At 36.3% G+C, this 12,811-nt stretch overlaps 1 non-coding gene across 1 annotated transcript; it reads right to left on the reverse strand.

The window, feature by feature from the left end:
• Positions 1-11,814: 11,814 nt before the first annotated feature.
• Positions 11,815-11,888, reverse strand: TRNAI-GAU. The gene has a single exon. It is a non-coding gene; the product is annotated as a tRNA-Ile (tRNA).
• Positions 11,889-12,811: the final 923 nt, after the last annotated feature.

Here is a 12,811-nt window from a genome sequence, read left to right on the forward strand (position 1 = left end):
ACTAAACTCATGCATCACCTCCTCCAGGAAGCCTTCCCAGAACTTCCTTCACCCCCAACTCTCCACACCTCACTTCTGCTCCCACAAGACCCTGTTAGTAGCTCTATCCTTTGACTTTCTGTAATACGAGGACACTTCAAAAAGCTTATGGAAAAGTAGAATTAAAAGATAATGCGAATCTTTCAGTGAACTCTTGGAAGACCTCTTGTACATTATAATGATATGTGTCTGTGTCTAGAACTCCCACGAGACCTTGAGCACAGTGATGTTTAATCTCTGTATCCCTGGGGCCTAGCAAAATGCCTAGCAGAGTAATAAGTACTCAGCACAAATTTGTGGACTGAATTAATGAAAGTTATTGATTGAAATTTTCTGAGCTTCAGCTTCCCCATCTGCAAAACGGGGACAATCATTTTTTCCTGGCAGGGTTTCTGTGGTGATTGAGAGAATGTACGTGAAGTGCCTAGTCCAGTACCTGCAAGTGAAAAGAGCATAATGAAGGGCAGCTCATGTTCTTAAGGAATGCATGATGGATGCAGCACGGAGAAGGCCATGTTCTGCTTGCAGGCAAAGAATCACAATAGAAGAGTGAAAGATAGGCTTTGTGTGGTCAGCCACCAACATGCTTCTCAAGCTAGATCAGTAGAATGACTCCGAGCCTGGGCCCTGGCTCACTCACACAGCGACTTTCACTGACAGGTGGTTGTGGGAGATCATGGCTCACAAATCTTGAGGAAACCACTGTCTGCTCCTTTGATGGACACATCATATGACCCATGAAAGCCATACAATACAATGGAATTAGGTTGAGTGTCTTTGCTTCCGCCTCCTGCAGGAATTGTGGTGCTCATGGAGGTGCATGCAGCAAGTGGAGCTGGCTGATGCTGGTTCAAATGCCCTGCCTGCCCAAGCCTGCATTTGCAAGCTGCTGTTCCTGGGTACATTCAGAAGGAGCTGTGACATTCTGGGTTTGTGCAGTTGAATCTCAGTTAACCAGGACCTCAATAACCAAGATGTGGAGTTCACTTTCCAAAGAAAGAGGTAAATCTTAGGGTGCACAAACCAAGATCAGGATTGGACTAAAATAAACAAACAAAATAAACAATAAAACCTTAATGAACAAGCAAGCAAGCAAAGCTGAGAAAGTACCACTCACAAGTGACTTCCTGAACGTGGTCAGATTTAGTTCAGAGTTGGGTTCAAGCTTCTACTGCTTTGATATGTATGGAATGAAAGATGAAAGATTTGGGTTTTGAAATTAAGGAGACTTGGGTTTAAGACCCAATGCTTCCATTTATTATTTTTGAGATACTGGGTGAGTCATTTTACCTGTCTAAGCTCAAGTGTCCTCCTCCGTAAACTGGGGATAGCCATGATAACTACTTATTCAAACTCTTAGAAGCAGAGAGTAGTATGGTGGTTACCAGGGGCTGGGGAGAGGGGAAAATGGGGAGCTGTTTGGTTGGTGTAAAGTTTCAGTTATGCAAGATGAGTAAGTTCTAGAGAACATAGTGCCTGTAATTAACAACGTTGTAATGTGCACTTAAAATTTTGTTGAGGGTAGATCTCAGTTAATTGTTCTTAACAGACACACACACACACAAAGGGATTCAAGGAAATTTTTGGAAGTGATTGATATGTCTATTAGCTTGATCGTAATGATGGTTTCCCGGTGTATGCATATGTCCAAAATCATCAACTGCATATGTTAAATATGTGCAGGTTTTTGTATTTCAATTATACCTCAATAAAACTGTTAAAAAATAACACACGTAAAGGCTTAGCATAGTGTCTGCTACGTGATAAGTGCTTCATTAACCTTATTATTAACTATCCCTTGACAGTGAAAATAAATATTTAGCACCATTACACCTAAATGTCAAAAGCAAAATTGTGTCTAATGTTCTTTATTTATAAAAGCAGAGCAATGGATATTTTTGAGACTATTATCAGTAATAATGCTTTTTGAGCCATGTTCAAAAGAAATGTAGAGACTGTGTCAGTTGACTTGCCTAGAGTTCAAACAACCTTCGACTTCCTGCTAACTTCTCCTGCATTCATCCTATTGACTACATTTTCTACTAGTAAATAAAGAGCTCAATTTTAAGAAAGCATAGTCATGGTCTGCATTAGCTGCTAGCTGCTGTAACAAATTACCATGAACTTAGTGGCTTAAAACAATACACATTTATTATCTTATGATTCCAGAAAAGTCTGAAATGGATCTCATTGGACTAAACTCGAGGTGTTGGCAGGAATGAGGTCCTTCTGGAGACTCTAGGGGAGAATCTGTTTCCATGCCTTTTCTAGCTTCCAGAGGCTGCCCACGTTCCCTAATTTGTGGCTTCGTCCTCCATATTCAAAGCCAGCAGCCCTGGGCGGAGTCCCTCTCCCACTGCTATCTCTGGTTCTCACTCATCTGCCTTCCTCTTTCATTTATGAGGACATTTGTAAATTAATTGGGCCCATTTGGATATTTCAGGATAATCTCCCTGTCTCAAGGGCAACTGATTGGCAAGCTTAATTCCCCTTTGTAATGTCTCCTAACATAGTCACAGGTTCCGGGGATTAGGAGATGGACATCACCGTGGGTGAATGAGTGGGGGGTTATTCTGCCTACCACATAGTCCTAGCAGGTTTATAGCATAGGTGTGAGCAAAATTGGCTAATAAAGATGTTATTTCCCCCCTTCACTAGAGAGTACTTTGCTTGGTTGGTATGGGAAGGATATCTAAATATTTTACATGAATTTTTAGAATATCTGTATGAAGTAGGGATGTGTGTTGAAAGAGTGAAAGTTATACATTAGTATAGGAGGGTACTTGAAAAAGTTCATAGAAAGATTCATATTATCTTTCAATTTTATTTTTCCGTGAACTTTTTTGAAATACCCTCATATATAAGAAATCTCCGTGCATGAAGAGAGGGTGAGCACACATGCATGCATACAGAAAGTCATCAAGAGATCAGGTTCATTTTCTGACTGTCTCTACAAACTTGGGCAATTACTCAATCTCTCCATGTCCATTTCTAAATGTCAATGTACTTTTCCTCATTTTTGCCACACACAAAAAATTAAGTTTAATTTGAATGTTGCTTCTCCAAATGCAGACTCCAAGGGCACTGCTGATATGACTCCAGACACATTGCAAGAGAAAACCTAACCCAAATCTGCTTAAACAATAAAGGGAAATTTTTATCTCAGAAAATGTCCAGAAGAGATCATTTTTAAAAAGTGGATTAATAAGCACAGCCCAGCTCTGTTTCACCATGATTTTGCTGGTTTTGCTCCCCATCAGGTAGCAGCTCAGTTCTCAGGTCTAGCTATTTCATGGTGTCAAACATGATTGTAGCACATCAATGCTTTACTGTTCCGAAGCAGCTGTTTTCAGATTTGCTCTGATTGAGCCAGTGTATGTCATGTGTCTGCACCTGACTCAGGGGAATGGAATGGACAGATTGCATAAGCCAATCAAAGCTGGAGTTGGGGAGTCAGCTTCTAGGATGAATACCTGAGCAGGGGGAGGAGAGGACACTAATGAAAATCTTAGAGGGGTGAGTGGATTCTGGGTCCAAAGATAACAAATACCCACTGTGACCATGAGGGAAGTCATTATTTAAAAGAAGGTGTGATTTTTCTTTTTTAATAAATGAAAAGATTGATATATTTGGTTACATTAAATTTACCCCATAAATTCAAATCTATGCATCACATTCTGAAGAATATTTACTGTTGAGTGAAAGAGCACAAAAAGGGATAGGGAGAGGTATACAGGGGTCTACTCAAGACCTAAGAAAATTGAGTGTCAGGCATTCTGTTCTGTATTCTCTATTTTTCCCCTCCCCCCTTTTTTTATTGAAATACAATTGATTATACGTATTTGTGGGGTACAGAGTTGACTATCAATACCTGTGTACAATATATGATGATCAAATCAGGATAATTAGCATATTCATCATTACAAAAAGTAATCATTCTTGGTGTCCATTAACCAATTTCTGCCTAACGCTCTCCCTATCCCCCTTTCCCAAGAAAGTGTGATTTTTGAAAGCTGGTTGAATTACGTTAATTTAGACTCTTTAACCACATCTCAAAACATGGAAAACATCACAGAGGATTTCCACAATGCCAACATAATTGTGCAATAGATAATCATAAGCTTCATGAAATGGTGTCATCTAAATAAAAGTTATTATTATCTTCTTTTGTTGAGGGATTATGCAGAAAAAATTGGCTTCTCAACAACACCTCATGGTTTTAGAAAGAGATTGAGACCTTTTGCATCAGGTTCCAACAGAAGATTAGTAGTTAATGGTTCAGTTATAAAATACTCACAAACCCAGGGCTGGTTCATAATGTGTACAGATCTCTAAAATCTTTAATTGTACAGTTTCCTGCCTATCTCCACCTCAGCCCTTCTTTTCTGTTTTAAAAATAAAGCTACCAGTTTATAAACATCTTTCATACCAAAGGCTTGACCCCCTGAGTGATAAGTGACAGGAGAGGTGTACTAATGGACATTTTAAGTGTTCCATACCAGCAGACTTACCCTGCCTCAAACTAGCTTGGGGTTATCAGTGTAATCTTTTAAAAATTACTTTCTAAACAAACTTAACAACTAAATGATTGGTGTAGGGAAAGAAAGTTAAAGCCCAAAATATTTCAAATGTAGCTTTAGAAAGAATGATGGTAGATACATCACTGATCAATTTCTGAGCTCTGGACATTTTCCTATTTTTTTTTTGTTATAGCAGAGGAGTTTTCATCTGCTCTTGTGCCTTTGACCTTCTGCCACACATCACAATTTAAAATAAATTTGTGACTGTTGAAAACATTATTCAGAAGTACTTTTGCACATGACAGTATGTTAGATGGGATGGTAAATAAGATAAACAGATACGGTCTCTCCCATGAAGCAGCTTTTATTTTAAATCAGAGCCTTAAATGGTCTTCTAGTTAAATTGAAGCATTGACTTCATGTGCTTTTTCCTTCTCCCTCTACCTCCTGGGCCCCCAAAAGGAAGGTGGAAATCTTAAAGGATGAGAGATTTAAACTAAGTTTTAGAAGATTGAAAACAGAACAAGGAGTCGTACCTGACATAGGATAGAGGAAGTTATAACATAAACTACCTAGTAAGAGGAATGCTGATGAGGGACCAAGAAAGATACTGATGACAAGCAAATCCATTCTCCCCTCCTGTAAACCTCCTTCTGTAGGACTTAAGAATTTAGGGACACTGGGAAACCCCAAGGATGAGCACTTGTTGAACTGAAGTTTTGTAAAGGGAATGATTGGACCCCAGCATCTCCTCCCTGATGCTATGTAAGCAGAGGATTCTATCCCAAGAATGATAATAAAAATATACTCTTTGGAATAATTCGGGGATACCAGACACAGAGGAGGGGAGGAAGGGTGCTGAGCTGGAGCACAGGAGGAAGTAAAACCTCCATAATAAAATGTGGGCCCTTTAGGGATCTCCCTCCTTTGCCCTCTGAAAACATAATTATCCAGGGATATATTCCTCAGGTAAAAGACTGGAAAACTCCTGTTTGGAGAAACTGAAGTGCTCAGAGAAAATACTTTCACATACTGATAATTAGGAGTTCCCAACAAATAGCAGGCCTGTCCACCCATTTCGCTGTGGTGGAGACTACCAAGCTCCCCGTCCTGCTTGCTCACAGAATTTCTGAACAGCTTAATTAAAAATCTTTTATTATATAAAATTTCAACCATAGAAAAGTAAAGAGAATAGTATGAAAAATCCTAAAACCTCTGTTCTTAGTGTCAATAATTAGGAACTCATGGCCAATCCTGAATCATGTCTGCCTTATCCACTTTCTCCTTTCCATATAATCTTGAAGCAAATACTAGACATCATATCATATCGCCCTTAGATATTTTAGGTTGTATGCCATGTTTTCCTAAAAAGACACTGGCTCTTTAAAAAATAGCCACAATACATTATCAAAACTAAAATAAATTAACAATGTTTCTTGAATATCATTGATATAGTTAGCATTTAAATTTTTAATTGTCTTTTAAGTGTCATAACTTTGTTTTACAGTTTGTCTGAATCAGGCTCCAAATAAAATTCACTCCTTGCAATTAGTTAATATGTCTTTTAATCTCTTTTCATTTATAGGACGCCTCTTCATCTTTTTGTTTGCAATTTGTTGAAGAAATCAGAGTTTCCTTATAGGACCGTTTCCATATGGTAAGATTTACTGGTTGTATCCTTGTGGTAATAGTTTAACATGTTTCTTTGTTCTCTATATTTTATGTAAATTGGATCTAAAGGCCAGATCAGATTTAGGTTGAAATTTTGGGGTAAGAAAAATCTCCAGGGGGTGGTGTGTTCTTCTATTGAGGCATATTTTATGTGGCTGTCTTTCTCTTTTCTGATATTAGCAGTTGTTGATGTGCATTCATTAATTTATTAGGAGCTGCAAAATGGTGATATTATAATTCTATCAGTCTTCCATTTATTAGTTGGAATGCTTTGATAAAGACAAACTTCCCCTTATTTGATATTTGCTTATAAGTAGGAAAGGTACAATAAATGCTTCATTCTTTTTTTTTTTTTTTTGTAATTTTCTAAATGATAAATTGGTTCACTAATGTCCTCTAGTGATGGCCAATTAGATTTTGTTTTGCTTCTCGGTTTTTATAAAACCATGATTTTAAACATATTTAATATACTCCAATTCATTAATATTATTATATTTATTGAAGATTGAATTGTTCCATTTTTGGTCAGTGGTTTTGGCTACTGAACCCTTCTGACATAACATTAGTAATCATTAATAGCTTCTTTGCTATCTGGAATGACAAGATAATTTAGGCTCACTTTGACATTTCTTTCTTTAAAACACAGTCATTGCAGAAAAGTGTCTAACATGAAAAAGATAAATCAAAAGAGAAACCCAAAGGAAGCAAAGATAATGCAGAAAATCATAGAAACCTTCAAAAATACCTCAGAGAGATTACTAGGATAGAAAATAAAGAAGATTTCCTGGGGGAAAAAAAAAGAATAAAAAGGGAAACAAATGGATAATAATGACACTTCACTTAGGTCTATCATTCAACTAATTGTAATGACAGAAGAAAAGAATAGAGAAAAACCAAAGGAAGGAAATTACTCCCTCCCAAGATTAAAACTATGAATTTTCAGAGAGGGCCAACTGAGAAAAAGCACAATGAATGAAAATAGACTCACATTATGAAATTTCAAGAAGTTCCAGAATACCAGTAATAAAGAGAAAATTTCTTTAAACCGGTTTCATATAGAAAAATAAAAATAAGAAAAGCTTTGGACTTCTCAACATTAAACACTTAAAAGACAACGGAGGGACTTCTGCTTTCACCTAAGATAACAAAATAGATACTGGATTTATCCTCCTACTTGAAAGAACCAAAAAACATGCAAAATATATAAATCAATGTATTCAATCCATTAGACACCAGGCAATGAAGGACAATTATCCCTGAGAGATGGAAAACAAACAAGGTTACCTTAGCTTACTGCCTTGGATTTTTTTTTTAAGCTATGGAACTGAATTTAAGGAGATTAAGAGTTAAGGAGGTTAAGCTAAGAGCCTGGAGAGACCAAGGCAACTGGAGTCCACAGGGCAGAGCACCGGAGAGGACAGAACTGCACAGAGACAGAACTCTAGAGATCTGCAGAAACCCCCCTCAAACATTCAGTAAAGTATTGATTAGCCTCTTCACTGAGGCTGGGGAAAGAACTACAAAAAAGAATTAAAGGAAATAGTACCTTCAGTTCACATAGGTCTGGGGGTAGTTCTTATCTCCATTCAGACTGGAAAACCCCATTGGGTAGAATATTCAGAAGGATTGCTCTTACCTTAGTGACAAATAATTAGCCCTAAATTAAATGCTGCTCTATTCTTGCTTATCAAATATTAAAAACAATGCCTCAAATGATCAAACTAACTTTTAGAATAAATCTCAAGTATACTTATAGGGATACAAAAATATCTTGCACCCCAAAAAGGTAAAATTAAAAACAAACAGAAAAACAGAAAGGTAAAATTGACCATGTCTAGCAGCCAGATAAAAATTACTAGACAAGTAAAAAGAAGGAAAATGCAACCCATATTGAGGAGGAAAAAAAATCAGTCAATGAGAATTGATGCAGAACGGACATAAATGTTAGAATTATCAGGCAAAGACATTAAAACGATTACTATAACTGTATTTCCACACAGTCTAGAGCTTAAAGCTATGATGCCTGAATTCAAAATCATACTTGGTGGAATCACTAACATATTAGACATTTCAAAAGAACATACTAATGAACCTGATAATATAGCAGTAGAAACTGTCAAAAATGAAATACTGAGACTCAAGACTTGAAAGAAATGAACAGAGTATCAATGAGCTGTGGGATAGCTTAACATTATAGGTCACTGGGTCATCAAGGAGGGGTGAAGAAAAAGGTAATTGAAGAGATAATGACCTACAAATTCCCAAATTTGATGAAAAATATAATCCCACAGATCCATGAAGCTCAACAAACCCAAACCCAAGCACAAAAAACATGAAGAAAATTACAGTAAGACATGTGATACTCAAACTGTTCCAAACCAGCAATAAAGTAAAAATCTTAAAACCAGCTATAGAAAAAAAGACAGAGGAACAAAGATTAGGATTACAGCAGGTTTCTTACCAGAAACAGTGCAAGCAAGAAGACAGTAGGGCAATATTTTTAATGCATTGAAAGAAAAAAATCTCAACCTAGAATTCAATACCCACAGAAAATATATTTCAAAGCTAAACCTATAGTTGAATTAAAGAACTTTTCAGACATACTGAAGCTGAAAGATTCTATCACCCACAGACTCACACTATTAGAAATGTTAAAGGAAGTCCTTGGCAGAAGAAAAATGATGGCAGATGGAGTTATGAATCAAAACAAAAGAATGATGAGCTCCAAAAATGCTAACTACATTTCTGTAAATATATGACTTTAAAAATTATTTACATCTTATTCAAGATAATTTACCAATTAAACAAAAGTGATAACAATGTGGTGTGGGGTACATAGTGTGAAAGTGCTTCAAAAAATTCAAGAAAAGGTAGAATTAAAACATAATACAGGGCTGGCCCCGTGGCTCACTCGGGAGAGTGCGATGCTGGTAGCGCCAAGGCTGCGGGTTCAGATCCTATATAGGGATGGCTGGTGCGCTCACTGGCTGAGCGTGGTGCTGATAACACCAAGCCAAGGGTTACGATCCCCTTACTGGTCAAAAAACAAAACAAAACAAAACAAAAAACATAATACAAATATTTCCATGAACATTTTGAAGACTCCTTATACAGGTTAAAATTAAAAGGGTAGAAAAAGATATACTGTCCTAACATATACCAGTAGAAATCTGCACTGACTATAGGCAAAGTAAAATTCAGAGCAAAAGCTATAATCAGGGATAAAGAAGGTCATTTTTAATGATAAAGGAGGCAGTAAATCAAGAAGACATAACAATGTATGTATTTCTGCACCTAATTATATAGCTTTAAAATATGTGAAGGAAAAACTGTTACAACTGCAAGGAGAAATAGACACTACAATTTTAGCCATAAATTTCAATACCCCTCTCTCAATTCATGGAACAAGGAGACAGAAAACCAGGAAGGTTATAGACAACTTGAACAACTCTCTCAACCAATTTGACCCAATTGACATTTATAGAACACTCTGCCCAACAACAATTCAAGTACACAGAGAACAAATTTATTAAGTACCAAGTACACATAGAACTAGCCAACATACAGCCTTTCAAAATAGACCATATTCTAAGCCACGAAACATTTCTCAATAAATTTGAAATAATTCAAGTCATACATAGTATGTATTTAGTAATGAAACTATGTTAGAAATCAACAACACAAGGACATCTGGGAAATTCTCAAACATGTGGAGATTAAACAACACACTAAAAAATCTACTTTTTACTTACCTTTTCTGAGGAAGCTAAAAGGATGTACTCCTGCAAATTAGGGAGTAAAACAAGAAAGGGGAAATCTTGAGCTTCAGGATACAGGAAATCCTGCACAAGATCATGTCAAAGGGAAGTTCAGGATGACAACTGCCCATGGGCCTAGAGAGCGACCAGTTTAAATTTGGAAAAGAGGAGGGAAAGTTCCAGGAGGGAGGTCTCCAGAAACAACATGAAATTGATACATCATCTGTACATAGGTATATGATGGGTGAAGAGGTTCGAAATATCCAAGGATAAGTTTATAGATAACTATGAGAAAAAAGGGAAGTAATTTGGTAATGCCAATGAAAAAAAATTGTGTAAGAAGCATAATTATATTATACTATTTGCTGTGCAGAGCACAACATTTTACATTGTCACAATAATAAAAACAAAAGTTATTGATTTTACTAAAAAATATGTACTAACTGGGTTGAAATGATGAAAGAAGGAAAAATTATGTTGATGTAAGAGAATTTGATATCTATCATATCTATTTTATATATAGATAATGCATCTATTTGATAAACAGTAAGTAATGCATCTACCTGATAAATGAAGAGGTAGGACCACACTGTTTTATTTAAAACAATGGAGGAAATTCCAGAAGAAATGGTTTTCAAAGGTTAAAGTATTGCTTTTGGAAGTTACACTAGGAAAAGGGACAGGAAAAGTGAAGCATGGAGTTGACATTCTTTATTATAAGCTCTCCTTAGTTGTTAAGATAAAATTCTGTATGGGCATTTTTTTGATAAAATTTTTTCAGCAAGAAATTAAACTGATTAAAAAGAAACCAGACATGTTTCCTATTACTTTGTACTTTGAGGACAGAATTAGAAAATAGTCAATTCCTTGGAGTTGGCCCACTGGCATCTGAGTTGTAGCAGGTAAAGCAGAATGTGTTGTAGGTATAAAATTTAGACACACTTCTACAGTATTTAACCAAGTTTACTAACTAGTAATGTTGGCATGTAAAGACATTTAAAAATAATATTTAAAAGGGTAATGACATTGTAATGAAACCGAAAAAACTCAGTAATCAAAATAAATAACCTTTAGTGCAATATTTTAAAATTTGCAAAATTAATGCAAAGAAATCCATGATGAATTAAATATCAAAATTTTAAATAAAGACAGGACCAGTATTGTTGATTTTTGCTTTTGTCTCAGGCTTCAATGTGGCTCAACATGACACTGTTTAACTTATAAATGTGAGGTATTCTAGGTACTGGGAGAATAATAATCATGTCTGCTTTCACATCTCACAATGCTGTGTGAAGATTAACTGTCTCCACAAGGGAAAGTTTTTTTGGAAACTTTAACTTTAATGTGTAAATGTAAGTTGTTTCAAATAATCTTTGTAGTACTTTGTTGTCTACTAAATCATCCATTCTGATCAAAGGTGTATGGTTTCTGCTGCCTTCTAGCAAAGTCATCAATCCTCTGTTTTCTTTAATGCCCTTAGCAGAATGAATAATTCTTATAAATCCCATTTTCTTTGCAGGTGACTAGTGTTTAATGTTATTAACCATCTGTTCCATTTACCTTACTCCTCACAAGAGAAGAACAATTTGTCTAAATTCCACTGTTGATTTTTTCTGTGGTCACAGCATAGACTGTAACAGCAGGGCGGGACTAAATGCATTTTCTATCTAAGAGAAACTGTGCTTATGAGAGTGTGAGCTATACAGCTCCAACATTTTAAAAGCGATTGAAAATTTGGGAGCTAATGGGTAATTGGTAGAAGAAATGAAGTTGTATTTCAGGGTAGGCACCTTCCTCAAAGCCCATGTTTTTTTTTTTTTGGTGGCTGGCCAGTGCAGGAATCAAACCCTGGACCTTGGTGTTATCAGCACCATGCTCTGACCAACTGAGCTAACTGGCCAGCCCCTCACGGTCCGTCTTTCTAATTGCTGACTTTGCACAGACTCCAAAACAACCTGCACACCGTAATTTGAAAGGAAAGTTCAACCTAAAGGTCACCGGTTTTAAGGGTGCTACTTCAAAGACATTTATCTCCTTTACAACACCATTAGTCTTGGGTAATGGTCTATTGTCTTTCATCATCCCAACCCCTTCACCTGTCTGTTTACTCTGAGTCCAACCTCAGAATTCAAGCCCCAGCATAAATGGGTACTTTTCTGCTACTTAACACTGGCCCAATGGAAGCTTGTTCATAGGCTGGTTTCCAGTTGTTTAAAGGAAATACAGTTACTACAGGAGGGATATGGTTTAGTTCTTCAGATAAAACATGGAAAAGAAAAAAACTTCTTAGGGAAATAGTGAACAATGAAGAAAACAGTTTTATGCCTTAAGATGTTTATTATAATTTTATTTGTAATTCTAAAAAAAAAATCAGGAACATAAATAAGTCCAACAATAAAAATAGCCACATTTGTATGGTACTGATTTAAATATTTTATGTGTGATACCTCATTTTGACCCTATGAAGTAAGTATTATTAGTCCCATTTTACAGACGGGGAAAAGGATTGCAAAGAGATCATGTGATTTTTCAAGGTCATAATAGGTATGTGAACCCAGGTAGCGTGGCTCTAAAGTATGGGTCTTTAAACTTGCTTTAAGGTCTTTAACCTTGTATGCTGCCTTGCACACAGAAGAATAGAATACCACCTTGGTGCACTGCTATTCAGCCTTTGCAATGGTATAAATGTGTGTAGTGATATAAAAATTGAATATAAATTTCATGACCCTGTGATTTGGACTGTGTAAAATATATACAGTGTAGATAAATACTGAGGGGTAACAGGAAAAACTGGCTGAGGCCAAGGACCCTAGGTGATCAAAA

The sequence above is a fragment of the Galeopterus variegatus genome, unplaced genomic scaffold, assembly GCF_000696425.1.
Source record: "Galeopterus variegatus unplaced genomic scaffold, G_variegatus-3.0.2 Scaffold23, whole genome shotgun sequence".
Classification (NCBI taxonomy): Eukaryota; Metazoa; Chordata; class Mammalia; order Dermoptera; family Cynocephalidae; genus Galeopterus; species Galeopterus variegatus.